This window comes from Thalassophryne amazonica, chromosome 1, assembly GCF_902500255.1.
Source record: "Thalassophryne amazonica chromosome 1, fThaAma1.1, whole genome shotgun sequence".
Classification (NCBI taxonomy): Eukaryota; Metazoa; Chordata; class Actinopteri; order Batrachoidiformes; family Batrachoididae; genus Thalassophryne; species Thalassophryne amazonica.
Window position 1 is genome coordinate 21,233,837 of NC_047103.1, and position 19,972 is coordinate 21,253,808.

Consider the following 19,972-nt stretch of genomic DNA (forward strand, 5'->3'; position numbering starts at 1 on the left):
TTGACTTAGAGCACAGCCTTGGTATTCAGAACCGTGGAAACAATCATTATCAGGTTTATGTCTCGCAGGCACGGCTACGTCTGATTTTCTGGGATTCAGCAGACACGTTGGAGCTCCTCGTGTTGGACTAAAACCAGACACTTTACTTCCTATCCTTCCATCGACAACACTGCCGTCGTTTTTTACGACAACACTGTGTAAAACCAGACAAAAGCTCGTGGAGCTGTACCTCTGATGACAGTGATGAGTGGCAGCAGTTTCTCAGCTCATAGCGCCGTTTCAGCAAAGCTTCACAGCTGCACCCATTGCGGCACAACCATACATCACTCGCAAAGTTTCACATCAAAATATGTGCCAACAGAAATGGTTTCCAGATGTCGCAAGTCTACCCACTTCATGCAGGGCACTTTGTGAACTAAAACCAACCCAGAGGGAGTTGGATCAGTATCACGTCTTTGTGTTAGCATGTCTTTTGTGTTACACACACGAATATGCAACTCAAAAAAGCTTTTAAGGGGACTAAATTCATATATTACACAAGTTAGTTTAGAGCCACACTTTCAACCATCAAGACAAATTTAATCCACCAAAAAGGAAACTAATGACTTTTTACAGGACTGTGGGTATTTTGCTTTCAGTCTGGAGCATGGAAACTGCAAGGTCATTTTGCTCCCATTTTGTATGAGATGAACTCAAAGATCTAAAACTTTTTCCACATACACAATATCACCATTTCCCTCAAATATTGTTCACAAACCAGTCTAAATCTGTGATAGTGAGCACTTCTCCTTTGCTGAGATAATCCATCCCACCTCACAGGTGTGCCATATCAAGATGCTAATTAGACACCATGATTAGTGCACAGGTGTGCCTTAGACTGCCCACAATAAAAGGCCACTCTGAAAGGTGCAGTTTTATCACACAGCACAATGCCACAGATGTCGCAAGATTTGAGGGAGCGTGCAGTTGGCATGCTGACAGCAGGAATGTCAACCAGAGCTGTTGCTCGTGTATTGAATGTTCATTTCTCTACCATAAGCCGTCTCCAAAGGCGTTTCAGAGAATTTGGCAGTACATCCAACCAGCCTCACAACCGCAGACCACGTGTAACCACACCAGCCAAGGACCTCCACATCCAGCGTGTTCACCTTCAAGATCGTCTGAGACTAGCCACTCGGACAGCTGCTGAAACAATCGGTTTGCATAACCAAAGAATTTCTGCACAAACTGTCACAAACCGTCTCAGGGAAGCTCATCTGCATGCTCGTCGTCCTCATCGGGGTCTCGACCTGACTCCAGTTTGTCGTCGTAACCGACTTGAGTGGGCAAATGCTCACATTCGCTGGCGTTTGGCACGTTGGAGAGGTGTTCTCTTCAACTCTATGCGAAGGAGATGTGTTGCACTGCATGAGGCAAATGGTGGTCACACCAGATACTGACTGGTATCCCCCCCAATAAAACAAAACTGCACCTTTCAGAGTGGCCTTTTATTGTGGGCAGTCTAAGGCACACCTGTGCACTAATCATGGTGTCTGATCAGCATCTTGGTATGGCACACCTGTGAGGTAGGATGGATTATCTCAGCAAAGGAGAAGTGCTCACTATCACAGATTTAGACTGGTTTGTGATCAATATTTAAGGGAAATGGTGATATTGTGTATGTGGAATAAGTTTTAGATCTTTGAGTTCATCTCATACAAAATGGGAGCAAAACCAAAAGTGTTGCATTTATATTTTTGTTGAGTATATATCAAATCACAAATTTAGCATTCTAACATGACATTATTTTCTCACTAACGTATCAGGCTTGAAAGCATCTACAAAAGGGCGGAGCTAGAGGGGAGGCCAGGGTGGCACTGGACCCCCTGAAATCTGATTGGACACCCCAGGTGCTCCTCCAGATGATTGACATGTCACAGCACCGCATGCCTGGTCGAAAGGAACCAGCGGCATTTCGAAATCGGTGACATCATTTTATTTGACTGCTAGGTTCCTCCTGTACAGTAGTTGGTGCTGTGTACCACAGAGTTGTAATCAACCTTACTAGGAAGAGAAGAAAAATTTTCACCTTGAGCCAGATTTGAATCTGAACATGTCATCCGAACCACAGTTATATCGGTGAGCAAACGACCGTATTTTGTGCCAGAAATGAAGTCCAGGTTGTTAAAAGTGGCATGTCTCCTGTAATTCGGGTTGCCTTATATATTTGTGTTTCTCCGGTGATTTTAGATGAATGAAACTGGCAGACAGCTAGCTGATTCATGCTCTTATCTACATGTTAATGAGCCACGCAAGCTAACTGAATTTACTAGCAGTTGTATGAAGTCAGCTAAGCTAGCTGTCTCATTAGCTACCTAGTTTAGTCATTACCCAAGCATTCAGTTTATCATGAAAAAATAATCTTTCTGGACTGTCCAGGCTTTTCTGACTATAAACTGTACTGAGCTGCCTCTGGAACAGTTATTAGCATACTTTGATAGGACAGGAATTTCTAAATGATTTCTTAATCATGATTAATTATGAAGTAAAAATTTCAACTATTCCAGATAAATTACTTAAGACTCACAATTTAATATAATGCAACTTATAATTTTGATGTGTGGAAACACGTCTGCATTATTGAAACTGGCTCATTAAGTGTGTGTCTGCGTGTGCGTGCTCATGTGTATCCAAAAAAGGTTTTAAACCATTAAGAATTTTGAGAGCAGTGTAGTATTTTATTTTCGTAATCAAAGGATCAACAGGAAATCAAATTTAAAAACTCAAAACAGACCAGTTTCAACAAAAGTTGTTGAAAACAAAATTCAACGACTTATGTTATGATTAGGTGATGGTCGAGTGGTCAAGCGTTGAGTTTGAGACCAGAGGATTCTTGGTTCAAATCCCAACCTGACTGGAAAATCAATAAGGGCCCTTGGGCAAGATCCTTAATCCCCTAGTTGCTCCCAGTGTGTAGTGGGTGCCTTGTATGGCAGCACCCTGACATTGGGATGAATGTGAGGCATTATTGTAAAGCGCTTTGAGCGTCTGATGCAGATGGAAAAGTGCTATATAAATGCAGTCCATTTATTATTGTTGTTGTTGCTGTAATTAACTTACAAACATAATCTCCAACAAAGATCTAATTGAAAGTGTATAATAATCAGTAAAGAATATGAGCGAAGCTGCGCGACGCTTCGCTCATGGTACAGGGTGCACTAAACAAGAAGTGCCAATTTTCAAATCCACAGTAAAACAGGAAATGTTCAAATGTCAAACACTTCCTGGAATGACAGACAAGATCCCATGGAATCTTGCGGGAACTCAGTGGTAAGCTCACACTCAAACAGGAAGTGCCAACTTTTCAGTCACAGTAGGAAGGAAAAAGGAAATGTTGAACACTTCCTGGCATGGCCGGAGCGAGAGCGGAGGCCGGGGTTTCACTGGACTCCCCTGAAATCTGATTGGACAGAGATGTGTTGTGAAAGTGTCGTGACACGGACCCACAACAGGGGGTGTTAATGAACGGACAATGGATAAGCCAAAAGTAACAATTTAATGTTGTGAATCGCACAACGACGTAGAGACAATAACAATATGGTGACTGTCAATCATACACCAGGTGACGTGTGGGCAGGCTCGACGATAGAAGACGCCTGGCGAGAGAAGAGCCGGATCCCACACAGCTTCCACCACCAACGGAGCTGAAGAACACCGGAGCCGCCAAGCCCTGCGCCGCAAGTGGCCGCTGTCTTCAGCAGTCAGACCCGGTACTGCTGGCAGAGAACAGAGACAGTCCTGATGAGTGTGAATTCGCACACTCAGTAATCCCACAGTCAGTGTTTAGTTAGGAGGGTGCACCTCCACCTCCAATCACACACTCGTGCAGCTCCTGTTTAACCACTTATCTGGTTTGGGGTGTGAGGCAAAGCCGTCGCTGATCACACCAAACGCCAATCCCACAGATAAGGACACACCACAGGAAAACGGCTGCAAAGAAGTTCAGATTATTACTTTGTAGGTCAGCAGAGAAGTTACCTGAATGGTAGCTGATTTCTCGGCGGGGAGGTGGAGTTGCAGTCCGGCCTTTATGGTGGTGGTGATGAGTAGTGGATGAGTGACAGCTGGTACGGATGATGTGTGACAGCTGTCACTCCTGGTCGCTCCGACACCCTCTCGTGCTTGAAGCCCGCACTTCAAGCAGGGCGCCATCTTGTGTTGGTGGGCCAGCAGTACCTCCTCTTCAGCGGCCCACACAACAGGACCACCCCCTCAACGGGCGCCAGGAGGCGCCCGACCAGGCTTGTCTGGGTGACGGGTGTAGAAGTCGGCCAGGAGGGCCGGGTCCAGGATGAAGCTCCTCTTCACCCAGGAGCGCTCTTCGGGGCCATAACCCTTCCAGTCCACCAGATACTGGAACCCCCGGCCCTTTCGACGGACATCCAGGAGCCGGCGTACCGTCCACGCGGGCTCCCCGTCAATGATCCGGGCAGGAGGCGGCGCTGGTCCTGGGGCACACAGTGGTGAGGTATGGCAGGGCTTGAGTCTTGACACATGAAACACGAGGTGTATCCGCAGTGAAGCTGGCAGCTTCAACTTCACTGCGGCCGGACTGAGGACTTTGAGGATGGGAAAAGGTCCGATGTACCTGTCTTTGAGTTTGTGGGATTCCACCTGCAGGGGGATGTCCTTAGTGGATAGCCAGACCTCCTGCCCGGGCTGGTATGCAGGGGCCGGGGAACGCCGGCGGTCTGCATGGGCCTTAGCCCTCGTCCGGGCTCTGAGCAGGGCAGAGCGGGCGGTACGCCACACCCGACGGCACTTCCTCAGATGGGCCTGGACCGAGGGCACCCCGACCTCTCCCTCCACCAGTGGAAACAATGGGGGCTGGTACCCCAAACACACCTCAAACGGGGAGAGGCCGGTGGCAGATGAGACTTGGCTATTATGAGCGTACTCGATCCAGGCCAGATGGTCGCTCCAGGCCGTCGGGTGCGTGGAGGTCATGCAGCGGAGGGCCTGCTCCAGTTCCTGGTTCGTCCGCTCTGCCTGCCCGTTCGTCTGGGGGTGGTACCCAGACGAGAGACTGACGGTGGCCCCCAGTTCCCTGCAGAAACTCCTCCAGACCTGGGAGGAGAACTGAGGACCACGATCCGAGACAATGTCTGATGGAATCCCATGCAGACGCACGACGTGGTGGACCAGGAGGTCTGCAGTCTCCTGGGCCGTCGGGAGCTTCGGGAGGGCCACGAAGTGGGCCGCCTTGGAGAACCGATCCACTATCGTTAAGATGGTGGTGTTGCCCTGGAACGGCGGGAGGCCCATGACAAAGTCCAGGCCGATATGAGACCAGGGGCGACAAGGGACGGGCAGAGGCTGGAGGAGGCCTTGGGCCTTGTGGTGGTCAGCTTTGCCCCTGGCACAGGTGGTGCAGGCCTGGACATACTCCCGGACGTCGGCTTCCATAGACGCCCACCAGAAGCGCTGCCAGACCACTGCCACGGTCCTTCGCACCCTGGATGACAAGAGAGCTTGGAACTGTGACAGAAGTCAAGGACCGCAGCCCTGGCCTCTGGTGGGACGTACAACTTGTCCTTCGGACCTGTCCCCGGGTCCGGGCTCCGTGTCAGGGCCTCCCGGACGGTCTTCTCCACGTCCCAGGGAAGGGTGGCCATGACAGTGGACTCGGGGATGATGGTGTCAGGGGGGTCTGACGGCTCGGTCTTGACCTCCTATTCATGCACCCGGGACAGGGCGTCAGATCGTTGGTTTTTTGTCCCGGGGCGGTAGGTGATCCGGAAGTCAAAACGCCCGACGAACAGCGACCTGCGGGCTTGCCTGGGGTTCAGACGCTTCACAGTCCGGATGTACTCCAGGTTCCGATGGTCCGTGAAAACCGTAAATGGTACCGATGCTCCCTCCAACAGGTGTCTCCACTCCTCAAGAACCTCCTTCACCGCAAGAAGTTCCCGATTGCCGACGTCATAGTTCCGTTCAGCTGGGGTCAACCTGCGGGAAAAGTAGGCACATGGATGGAGAACCTTGTCGGACTCCCCGCTCTGGGATAGCACGGCTCCTATCCCTGAGTCAGAGGCGTCCACTTCAACTACGAACTGGTGCTTGGGATCGGGCTGCACCAGAACCGGTGCAGTCGAGAACCGGCGTTTCAACTCCCTAAACGCGGCGCGCACCGATCCGACCAGGTGAAGGGGACTTTTGTGGAGGTCAGGGCTGTCAGTGGGCTAACTACCTGACTGTAGCCCTTGATGAACCTCCGGTAGAAATTTGCAAAACCGAGGAACTGTTGTAGTTTCCTACGGTTCGTTGGTTGGGGCCAATCTCTCACCGCCACAACCTTGGCCGGATCAGGGGCGACGGAGTTGGAGGAGATTATGAACCCCAGGAAAGACAAACAAGTGCGGTGGAACTCACACTTCTTGCCCTTCACAAACAGCCGGTTCTCCAACAACCGCTGTAGGACCTGACGTACAAGCTTGACATGGGTCTCAGGATCCGGAGAAAAGATGAGTATATCATCTAGATATACGAAGACAAACCGATGCAGGAAGTCCCGCAAGACGTCATTAACCAATGCTTGGAACGTCGCGGGCGCATTGGTGAGGCCGAACGGCATGACCAGGTACTCAAAGTGACCTAACGGGGTGTTAAATGCCGTCTTCCACTCGTCTCCCACCCGGATCCGAACCAGGTGATAAGCATTCCTAAGATCCAATTTCGTGAAAATTTGGGCTCCATGCAGGGGCGTGAACACTGAATCCAACAGAGGTAACGGATATCGGTTGCGAACCGTGATCTTGTTCAGCCCTCTGTAATCAATGCATGGACGGAGTCCGCCATCCTTCTTACCCACAAAAAAGAAACCAGCACCCATCGGGGAGGTGGAGTTCCGGATCAACCCGGCAGCTAACGAGTCCCGGATGTAGGTCTCCATTGATTCGCGTTCCGGATGTGAGAGGTTGTACAGCCTGCTGGACGGGTACTCAGCGACCGGTATCAAATCAATGGCACAATCGTACGGATGGTGCGGGGGCAGCGTGAGTGCCAGATCCTTGCTGAAGATGTCAGCAAGGTCGTGGTACTCGGCTGGCACCGCCGCCAGATTGGGGGGGACTAAAACCTCCTCCTTAGCTGTCACACCGGGTGGAACCGAGGATCCTAAACACTCCCGGTGGCAGGTTTCGCTCCACTGAACCACAACCCCAGACGACCAATCAATCCGGGGATTGTGTTTTAACACCCATGGAAAACCCAAAATCACTCGGGAGGTAGAAGGTGTTACATAAAACACAATCTCCTCCCTGTGATTCCCAGACACCACCAATGTCACTGGCTGTGTCTGGTGTGTGATTAGTGGAAGAAGGGTGCCATCTAGTGCCCGCACCGACAATGGTGACGGTAAGGCCACTAGAGGGAGCCCAACCTCCTTTGCCCATCTGCTATCCAGCAGATTCCCCTCCGACCCCGTGTCCACCAGTGCTGGGGCATGAAGGGTTAGATCCCCACTCAGGATCGTGACTGGGATACGTGCAGATCGTCGGGGTCTCCCCACGTGGGTGTTGTGACCCACCCTTAGCCCAGTCTCTAAGGACGAGTGCTGCTGTTTTGACCGTTTGGGGCATTCTCTCTGTGTGTGCTCGGTAGAGCTGCAGAGAAAACACTCTCCACGGATCAGCCTCCTTTGTCTCTGATCTGATCGCTTTTTGGCCCTGCTCGTTTCCCTAGCAACGTCAGCAGGGGGAGCTGTCGTCACGTGGAGAGCCCTGGCAGCGGAGCGTGGGGAAGTCGGCTCCCTTTCGGACCCGGGAGGAAGAGGGACGGCTTGTGCCTGACCACGCCCTTCGTCTCGCTCCCGTCGGTGTTCTGTTAATCGGTTGTCTAACCGTATAACCAGGTCGATAAGCCCATCTAAATCCCGCGGTTCGTCCTTCGCCACCAGGTGCTCCTTAAGGACCAGAGACAGTCCGTTTACAAAGGTGGCGCGGAGCGCAACAGCATTCCAGCCGGCTCACGCTGCTGCGATGCGGAAGTCGACTGCATACTTCGCTGCGCTCCGACGCCCCTTCCGTATCGACAGCAGCACACTTGAAGCGGTCTCGCCTCTATGAGGGTGGTCGAACACCTGTCAGAACTCCCTCACAAACTCAGTATAAACCGTTAGGAGCCGTGAATTCTGCTCCCAGAGCGCCGTAGCCCAGGCGCGTGCCTCTCCTCGAAGCAAATTTATAACGTAAGCCACCCGGCTAGCGTCTGACGCGTACATGACGGGACGCTGTGAAAAAACGAGCGAGCACTGCATCAAGAAGTCCGCGCACGTCTCCACACAGCCTCCGTACGGCTCCGGAGGGCTTATGTATGCTTCAGGGGAAGGTGGAGGGGTTCGTTGAACGACCAGCGGAATGTCTGTTTCTGGCACACGGTCAGCAGGAGGAGGTGCTGCAGCAGCGCCCTGAGCATGCACTTCCACCTGGGCGGTGAGAGCCTCCATCCTACGATTGAGAACACTGCTCTGCTCGGTAACTAAGTCCAACCGAGCGGTAAAGGTGGTTAAGATGTGCTGCAGCTCACCCAACACGCCTCCTGCTGGCGCCTGTGCACCTCGCTCTTCCATTGGCTGTTCAAGCGATGTTTAACGCCCCTCAGGATCCATGACGCTGGCCGAGAAATCCTGTTGTGAAAGTGTCGTGACACGGACCCACAACAGGGGGCGTTAATGAACGGACAATGGATAAGCCAAAGTAACAATTTAATGTTGTGAATCGCACAACGACGTACAGACAATAACAATATGGTGACTATCAATCATACACCAGGTGACGTGTGGGCAGGCTCGACGATAGAAGATGCCTGGCGAGAGAAGAGCCGGATCCCACACAGCTTCCACCACCAACGGAGCTGAAGAACACCGGAGCCGCCAAGCCCTGCGCCCCAGGTGGCCGCTGTCTTCAGCAGTCAGACCCGGTACTGCTGGCAGAGAACAGAGACAGTCCTGATGAGTGTGAGTTTGCACACTCAGTAATCCCACAGTCAGTGTTTAGTTAGGAGGGAGCACCTCCACCTCCAATCACACACTCGTGCAGCTCCTGTTTAACCACTTATCTGGTTTGGGGTGTGAGGCGAAGCCGTCGCTGATCACACCAAACGCCAATCCCACAGATAAGGACACACCACAGTAAAACGGCTGCAAAGAAGTTCAGATTATTACTTTGTAGGTCAGCAGAGAAGTTACCTGAATGGTAGCTGATTTCTCGGCGGGGAGGTGGAGTTGCAGTCCGGCCTTTATGGTGGTGGTGATGAGAAGTGGATGAGTGACAGCTGGTACGGATGATGTGTGACAGCTGTCACTCCTGGTCGCTCCGACGCCCTCTCGTGCTTGAAGCCCGCACTTCAAGCAGGGCGCCATCTTGTGTTGGTGGGCCAGCAGTACCTCCTCTTCAGCGGCCCACACAACAGAGATGATTGACATGTCACAGCACCACGTCTGGTTGAAAGAGCTGCATTTTCAAATCAGTGAGTCACATTCAAATCAAATCAATTTTATTTATATAGTGCCAAATCACAACAAACAGTTGCCCCAAGGCGCTTTATATTGTAAGGCAAAGCCATACAATAATTACAGAAAAACCCCAACAGTCAAAATGACCCCCCTGTGAGCAAGCACTTGGCGACAGTGGGAAGGAAAAACTCCATTTTAACAGGAAGAAACCTCCAGCAGAACCAGGCTCAGGGAGGGGCAGTCTCCTGCTGGGACTGGTTGGGGCTGAGGGAGAGAACCAGGAAAAAGACATGCTGTGGAGGGGAGCAGAGATCAATCACTAATGATTAAATGCAGAGTGGTGCATACAGAACAAAAAGAGAAAGAAACACTCAGTGCATCATGGGAACCCCCCAGCAGTCTAAGTCTATAGCAGCATAACTAAGGGATGGTTCAGGGTCAGAAGTAAGAAGAAGAATTTTGAATTCTATTCTAGAATTAACAGGAAGCCAATGAAGAGAGGCCAATATGGGTGACATATGCTCTCTCCTAGTCCCTGACAGCACTCTAGCTGCAGCATTTTGAATTAACTGAAGGCTTTTCAGGGACCTTTTAGGACAACCTGATAATAATGAATTACAATAGTCCAGCCTAGAGGAAATAAATGCATGAATTGACTGCTAGGTTCCTCCTGTCCAGTAGTTGGTGCTGTGTAACACAAAAAGTTCTAATCAACCTTAGTAGAAGAATAAAATGTTTGCTTCAGATTTGAACTGAACATGTCATTTGAACTATGGACTTCTAAGCACACCAAACTTATATTAGTGAGTAAACGACCGTATTTTATGGCAGAAATGAGGTCCAGGTTGTTAAAAGCAGCATTTCTCCTTTAATTTTGGGTTGCTGTATGTACACGTTTAAACTAACAGGCAGCAGCTGGTTCATGCTCTGTTGGCTTATTAGTGCAGCAGATAACTGAAACAATCCTTCAAATGGTGATACAAGCATCAAATTCAGCAAAAATACAGCTGGAGCAACTTTAACTTTTGACCCCTGTACAAACTGAAACTGACCTTTGTCACCATTCTTGCTGCTTTTACCTCATAACTCCATAACATTCAGTCACAGATTGTCCAAACTATACCTTTTAGGAATCTTTATGATCAGGCAAATAATATGGTGTAGTTTTCTATATGATTGGAGCATCTTTTAATTTAGACCCCTGTGTAATTCTTCACTTGACCCCTACCTGGTTGCCTATTGAAAATTCAAGTGGCCAATCAGGTTTTTTTTTTTAAAAGAGTTCATATCTATGGATTATTTGTGCTAAATTTGATGTTTGTATCGCCATTTGCAGGATTCCACTCTAAATATTCTTTTATCTGCTGCACTATATATGAGATGTAAGATGCTGCTCCTCAGTGTTGCTCAGTTTCCCTCAAAAGTATTGGAACACTTGGTATTTCACACCTTTTAATTTGTTTATTCCATTTCAAATACATTTTTTTTCTAAAATTATCTTCCTTAACTCAAACTGAAAGCAAATCTCTTATTTGTCAAAATACTTCCTTACTTCAAACACTTTGCAGACATAAATCCAATGAAATTAATACAGGTTTTGTTCATCTTGGATTCTCTCAGTTCTTTAAATCTCGCCTCCTGAGCTTCCAGATGGGCCTGGAGTTTTACTTCTTGCAGTTCCACCTGTTACTTGCCCTCACTTTGGCGGGATTCTTTGGACATTTGCCTCTTTGGCCTGCAGGTCCTTCTCAAAGTCGGCTTTCATTCCTGCCCGCTCTTTTTCGATCATACTCTTCATGACTTGCAGCTCAGTTTTTAGACCTTTTTCAGCTCGTTTCACTTTCATGAACTTATCCAACTGAGCCTGGTGGATGTCTTTGATGGTCACAGCTTTGCTGTCTTTGCAATCTAATTAAAAAAAGAAGATCACATCTACGTACATTACAGTCATGCAAAATAATTTAAAAAAGACCAAACAAAAAGCACATGGGGTGGGTGTACTTACTGCTGCTGTAGCTGTAGGATGCTGTAGCTCCTCTGAAAAAGAGAGCTTTAAATCAGAAGTGCCTGACTCTGTGGTATAACTCACAAACTCGCAGCTTAAAGCAGATAACCCGTAAGTTGGAGAGGAAATGGCGTCTCACTAATTTAGAAGATCTTCATTTAGCCTGGAAAAAGAGTCTATAAAAAAGCCCTCCGTAAAGCTAGGACATCTTACTACTCATCACTAATTGAAGAAAATAAGAACAACCCCAGGTTTCTTTTCAGCACTGTAGCCAGGCTGACAAAGAGTCAGAGCTCTATTGAGCCGAGTATTCCTTTAACTTTAACTAGTAATGACTTCATGACTTTCTTTGCTAATAAATTTTAACTATTAGAGAAAAAATTACTCATAACCATCCCAAAGACGTATCGTTATCTTTGGCTGCTTTCAGTGATGCCGGTATTTGGTTAGACTCTTTCTCTCAGATTGTTCTGTCTGAGTTATTTTCATTAGTTACTTCATCCAAACCATCAACATGTCTATTAGACCCCATTCCTACCAGGCTGCTCAAGGAAGCCCTACCATTATTTAATGCTTCGATCTTAAATATGATCAATCTATCTTTATTAGTTGGCTATGTACCACAGGCTTTTAAGGTGGCAGTAATTAAACCATTACTTAAAAAGCCATCACTTGACCCAGCTATCTTAGCTAATTATAGGCCAATCTCCAACCTTCCTTTTCTCTCAAAAATTCTTGAAAGGGTAGTTGTAAAACAGCTAACTGATCATCTGCAGAGGAATGGTCTATTTGAAGAGTTTCAGTCAGGTTTTAGAATTCATCATAGTACAGAAACAGCATTAGTGAAGGTTACAAATGATCTTCTTATGGCCTCAGACAGTGGACTCATCTCTGTGCTTGTTCTGTTAGACCTCAATGCTGCTTTTGATACTGTTGATCATAAAATTTTATTACAGAGATTAGAGCATGCCATAGGTATTAAAGGCACTGCACTGCGGTGGTTTGAATCATATTTATCTAATAGATTACAATTTGTTCATGTAAATGGGGAATCTTCTTCACAGACTAAGGTTAATTATGGAGTTCCACAAGGTTCTGTGCTAGGACCAATTTTATTCACTTTATACATGCTTCCCTTAGGCAGTATTATTAGACGGCACTGCTTAAATTTTCATTGTTACGCAGATGATACCCAGCTACCTCCCGAATCCATAAGCTCTTCCCAGGGAGAACTTCCCACTAGTCCTAGTCCTAGTATGAGCGAAGCATCACACAGTGGCATGAAGCTCGCTCATGGTACACGGGTCCCAAATAGGAAGTGCCAAATTTTGAGTCCACAGTGAAACAGGAAATATCAAATGTCAAACACCGGGGTCAAAATGCATAGAACACTGCCATCTACTGGTGCCCAGTTATATCACACTGCTGTCGACCTGAATCACAACTTAACAGACTTTTTGGTTTTGCAAATGCCTTTTTATTTTACAAATGAAAAAAATGACATTTTACAAAAGCACACTCATAGTCACCTTCAACCGCTTTTCTGGGTTCAGGTCATGGGGGCAACAGCTCCAGCAGGGGACCCCAGACTTCCCTTTCCCGTGCCACATTGACCACCTCTGACTGGGGTATCCCAAGGCGTTCCCAGGCCACTGTGAAGATATAATCTCTCCACCTAGTCCTGGGTCTTCCCCGGAGTCTCCTCCCAGATGGACATGTCTGGAACACCTCCCTACGGAGGCACCCAGGAGGCATCTTTACCTGATGCTCGAACCACCTCAGCTGGCTCCTTTCAATGCGAAGCAGCAGCGACTCTACTCCGAGCTCCCCACGGATGACTGAACTTCTCACCCTATCTCCAAGGGAGACACCAGCCACCCTCCTGAGAAAGCCCATTTTGGCCGCTTGTACCCACGATCAAGTTCTTTCGGCCATGACCCAACCCTCATGACCATAAGTGAGAGTAGGAAGGAAGATTGACCAGTAGATCGAGAGCTTCGCCTTTTGGGTCATCTCCCTTTTTGTCACAACAGTACGGTAGAGAGAATGCAATACCGCCCCTGCTGCGCCAATTCTCCGGCCAATCTCACGCTCCATCGTCCCCTCACTCGTGAACAAGACCCTGAGGTACTTGAACTCCTTCACTTGGGGCAAGGCCGTATTCCCTACCCGGAGTAGGCAATCCATTGGTTTCCTGCTGAGAACTATGGGCTCAGATTTAGAGGTGCTGATCCTCATCCCAGCTGCTTCACACTCGGCTGCGAACTGATCCAGTGAGTGTTGGAGATCACCGGCCGATGAAGCCAACAGGACCACATCAGCTGCAAAAAGCAGTGATGAGACCCTAAGCCCATCAAACCGGAAACACTCCTCCCCGCGATACGCCTCGATATCCTGTCCATGAATATCACAAACAGAATTGGTGACAAGGTGCTGCCCTAGTGGAGGCCAACTTCCACCGGAAACGAGTCCGACTTACTGCCAAGCACCTGAACACAGCTCTCGCTTTGCAAGTACAGAGATTGGATGGCCCTGAGAAGGGACCCCCTCACTCCATACTCCCGCAGCACCTCCCACAATATCTCCCGGGGTACCCGATCATACGCCTTCTCAGAGTCCACAAAAAACATGTAGATAGGATGGGCATATACCCAGGCACCTATTTGTAAACACAAACACATACGTTACATTCACTTGTGTTGGTTTTTACATTGAATGAATTAGTCAACCAATCAGTATGAGTGGAGGCTAAAATTGGCTTGTTAGTAGCTGAGTGTACCGGACGCAATACTGAAAGTTAGCGGTTAGCTGTAGCGTCTGATAAATTTTTTGGTAGTTTATCGGTTTAGCGTTATAAAAGATAACTTTTCAGTTAGCTGATTAGCGGTTATCGAAGCTAACTTTTTGGTTAGCTGTGCCCACCATTGTCATAGATATGACAATACTGAGATATGATAATTTGGCCATATTGTACAGCCTGACTGTCAATTAGCTGAAAACTTTTAATATTAATTTAAATCTACATTTAAAAAATGCTTAAAGTGGCAGGGGGTTAAGAGGACTCTAATTAGGTGGGTCTGGGGGATGCAGCCCCCCCGAAACTGAAAGGTGAAAAAAATGCTTAAAAAGGTGGAGAGTCTGGGGGAGCGGAGCCCCCGCAGAAGCTAAAATGTTTTAGCCTCCCCTGAAGCATCTAAATGACATGGTGAGATGCTGAAGAGCTTCACTCGTTCATGTTTGCAACATATACATATTATTAAGGAGAGTATGTTGAAGTTGCTTTTACATTTATAGTAGGTTTACAAATGTGTGACAATTTAAACAAAAACATTTAATTATGGTGAATTACCCTTATTTGTTTATTTTCAATTCAACATATTTTATAAACAACAGTACAATTAAAGGTGATTAATGGTGTATGTCAACAGAATCGTGTTTTAAACTGAACAGAACTGGATCTAGTTTGCTAGCTATTTGAAAGTATTGCATTTATTTGTGAAGTTTAAAAATCAGTTTGGGGGTATAATATATACACCATCAAATAATATAAAGGGGTTAGGACTAGAGGACCCTCCCCATCCCCAGGCATCACCTGATCTCAAATGGCGAGGACTAGAGACATGCATGTCTCTACCAAGATAAATGAATGTCTCTCCAACCTCAATACTTTCTCTACATACACATACACTACTGACGGCCACTGAAAGCCTGGATTTTAGTCTAGATCCGGGATCACAAACAAGACACTACAATTCCTCACTCATCTTCTCAAGTGCGGCAATCAGGGAATCCACTGATACCACAAAAATCAGACCATGACCCAACAACAGACAACCACACCTGCTCCTAATCCATCAACATTCCAGCACTGATGAACCATCCAGTAGGTGGCAGATATGTCTAGAGGACATGGTTTTTTGATTTGTGTCAAATTTCACCAGGTTTTAATGATTTGTCCGCATTATGTCATTTTGAAATGACGAGTTGCATTTATAGTTTGAGGTCTCATGTAAGAAAACTACTTATCTGTTATCTGTTTACACAGCGTGCACTGGCATCATGCTTCAACACATGCACCAGAACAATCCAGAAGAGATGCACAAAAAGAAGACTCCACAAAAAAAAAAACATCATAATGTGTGTGCCTTCTGTCATAAGGCCAGAAAAGCATCTGCCTTTCACTTCTGTAATTTTAATTACTGTTTATTCAAATGCAAAGAGATGCTTTATCTTCTGCATGCTGATAAGCAATGACTAACAACTTGTCAGATTCATTGCGATAACAGGCAGCGTTGACAGATGGGGATGAGATGTAGAAAAACAGGAAAATAAATTATATAGACAGACAGTGGGGCTGTTTGTGTGTGTGTGCGCGCGCGCGCGTGAGTGAGTGTGCAGTTTTTCTGTATACGTTATGAGTGACGTTCCAGCAATTTGAACACAATTTTCAATAAGCGTCATTAAATTAAAAATGATGAGTTTCTTTGGATACGTCTGGACTGGGAGACGAAGACCTATCAGTTGTCTTTACTGTCTCAGAAATAGCTGCTTATTTTTAAATAAAATAAATTAAAATGAAGAAAATGTGGGGGGGGTTTCCCCCACAGTTGTATGAAATGTGCCACGTTATACTTTGAAACCAAAAATGTTCTTATGTGAATGTAGGCATTACGTTTCTGTCTGATTCCTGCAAGGAACATTAAAATAGACCATTTTTGTGTGTCATATTTATTTTTAAGCATCATTAATAGCTATGTAGGCTGTTGGGGTGATATGGGAAAAAAATTGTTTTTTTTTCAATAGTTATCTATATTGATATTTATCACAATATCTAAGTTAATAATACTGCCAGTTTGAAAAGTGTCCTCATAATGTCTGAAACATCAACAAAGTAGAAGATTCATTAATGAAACTACTTTTATTGTATTTTATTTTGGGATGCACTTAAATGCTACAAATAAAAAAGTTTACTGTTGCAGCAGCGGATGTACAGGGCTTTTACTGTGAAAGGTCAGGATGAGAGGTGTGTCTGTACGTCCTAACATGTTGGTTGATGATGATTTCAGTGCAAAAGGTTTTCTCTAATCTCTGTTAAGACAAAACAAACCTATATGTCTATTTTCTCATTCTGCTATAATAATGCAGCAGATAAAATATTTACAGAGGAATCATTCAAATGGTGACAGAAGCACCAAATTCTGCACAAATACTCCTTAGACATTACTCTTTTGAATTTTCAATACGCAGCCAGGTAGGGGTCAACTGAAGAATTACACAGCGGTCAAAATTTTAAAATGCTCCAATCATATAGAAAATATATACCATAATGAATATAAAGATTTCAAAAAGGTATAGTTTGGACTATCTGTGACTGAATGTTATGAAGTTATGGGGTAAAAACAGCAAGAACAGTGACAAAGGTCAATTTCAGTTTGTAGAGGGGTCAAAGGTTGCTTCAATTTTTGTAAAAAAAAAAAGTGATGCAAATTATTGTTTTAGTGAATAGGGTTTTTAAAAGGCATAGTTTGCATCATGTGTCATGCTTAGTTATGATGCTATGGGGTAACATATATGTCACGTCACAGAATCCAATGAATGTCGATATTGTTTGACCTTTACTTTGGAGGCCAAACATTCAGCGCAGTCAAAACTATTCCATTTATTAAAATAAAAAAGAAAGAAAAAGACTATGAACAACTGATGACTAGAATTTCATCAGGTTTCACTTGCCAGGAAAAAATGGATGAAATGGCATGAAGGTCATATCGCAAAAAAAAAAAAAAATTTAAATCAAGAAAAATGCAAAAATAATTAGCATTTCATTATGTTTTATTTAATTATAATGCTGCTTATATTTATCTAAAAAATATTTCATATTTTCATGAAATGTATATTCAATTGTGCCTACAAATTTTTTGCATAAGGTAAAATTTTATAATGTGTACATGTCTGCGACATGTACATATTGTACAGTTACAGCCCTCTTAACACCCTGCCACTTTAAGCATTTTTTTTCTGTATATGTAAATTAATATTCAAACTCAAACTGAAGGCAAATCTATAAAACTTGATAATACCTATAAATAATAATAATAGTAACAGACCGAGCAAGTGAGGATAATAATTTGTGTATTGTATGGCGGTTATACATTTAAACACGCAAACTTACAGTATCACCCAAATATGCTGCTGACGTTGTTGGGCTCGTTCACGTTCTTCACCTCCATGAAGAACTTGCTAACAGGTGGTCCCGTCGTTAGCTGGTAAGCTTTCAATCTGTGTGTTTTTTCAGATGTTGTTTAGATATTTATGGAGTACGTTCATGTCCGATTTGCTTTTTCTAATCGCATTTTTAGCTTCCTGGTTTGTAAAGAAAATACATGTTGTGGACCGACTGTCATGGAAACCAGTCTGATATGGGAAAATATCAGACCGGTAATCAGCCAATCAGAGACGCGTAGCTTCGCAGCCATACAGGGTGAACACAGAAACACTCCTTGGTTTAAAATATTTAGAATATCAAAAGTTACCTGAATAACTTTACAATTTTGAAGAAGAAGAATCTGCAAAAGAGAAAAAAACTTGATTTTCTGCACCTGTAGATACCAAAATTGTATCTGGGAAAAGTTTTGTAAACTGAACAATTTATAGGTGCACTCAGCTATAAAGACCTATAGTCTTTATACGTGAGTGCAGCACCTATAAAGCTTAAAGGAAACACAATACAGGAAAAAAAAAAAAAAAATTGCACTACAAATAACCTCAGTGTTTTTTGTCTCAGTTGATGGATAGGAGTGTGACTTTCAGAACAGTGAATTATGTAATTTACAAAGAAAGATAAATGGATAAACAATGGAGCAAGAACAACAGCATTCATCATTATGGAGGATTTTCTTCATTGTATTGTGCTTTATTCAATATAACACAAACACGCAGCTCAGCAGTGTCAGGTTCTGTATTATGTTTTAGAACTTTATGAGCAAGATGAATAAACTATTACAAGAACACTCATCTTTGTTATTATTTTGTTTGTTCAACAAAAGTAATGTATTTCTACCCATTTATTAAACTGCAAAAAAAAAATAAAAAAATTTAAATGCGTAATATTAAATAAGTTAACATGGTTACAGTTATTTAAAAACACTGGGTCTCATACAAGAACCATGTGCGGTACAAGTGATTTAAGAAAACTTACTGCAGTTCTTTTGAGTTTTTCATAGGATACAAACAACGTATATGAGGAGTTCAGACATGTAATAGGTTTTGTGCAGTTTGCTGTCACCCAAACCTGTTTTCAGTGAGTGTATATTTAATTACGGCAGTTTTATTTTGAAAATCCTACATAAATTACACACCATTATTTTTAGTGTATAACATAGAAACATAGAAATTGTTGGAATTCTAGAAGCTCTGAGATGCATTCTGGGGCTATTCCAGACAATAAATTGCAGTGAGTGCAGCACCTATTTCGGTGAGAAAAAAAAACAATTTTCCTTATTCAAAATTGTTAGAAAGGTTAATGTTAAAGCTCTGTAAAATATATTTACCATTATAATTGTCTTAGTAATTGATTGAAAAATGCCATGGAAGAGGAAGTGTACAAAGGGCACAGATAAGATTGATGAGGTGTTCATCAGTTCATGATGAGCAGATGATGATTGTCTTATGCTATATGATGAGGCGAGACATGTTTCATCAGTGGATGATGAATAACCAAGGAATGGACTTTTGAAACTGACTGTCTTATACTATCAAATGATTTCATTGAATGGACTTTGCAACACCATGGAACTGTATATAAGTGGTATGAAAACTGAATGTACTTGTATTTGTCTTCAGACTTACACTCTGTATGACATGTACCTTTAAAGCTTTAAATGAAGAAAGATCTTAGTAACTGAAACCTGTTTACCCTGGTGTCTTATTCACTGTCTGTGTCAGAGTTTTTAGATATTTTTCATAACAAAAATCACTCTTCTAGTAGCATTCTCACAAGAATTTATAAATATATCTTTTCAACATAAAGTAACAGAAACTGAATCATACCTGCAAAGTAATGCACAACCACTTTAATTCACCTGTACTACATAAATATACTTCAGTCTACTTACTTCTAAGTTTTTTGACCTGTTGTCTACAGATACAAACACCTCTGGTCTTGTCTTTATATCTTTGAAAAGCAGATGAACACCATACGATGCTGTTGAGGACTTGCTAGAACCAGGCAGTGTGTAGTTCATCCTTCTGGTCTTTATAACTTTACAGTATTTACTGCTAGCGACATGACTTTCCAATGCTTTCACGCCACGTGAAGTGTAACTAACGGAATCCTGGAAGAAAATGCACAGCACTTTTCCAGGCACATCGATCTTGTGAAAACATTTGCCGAGCACATAATCAGCAGTCTCCTTGCTTCTCGCTAGCTTGGTTTGCACAACACAATCAAGCCAATCCCACCTCAAATGATTCTTCAC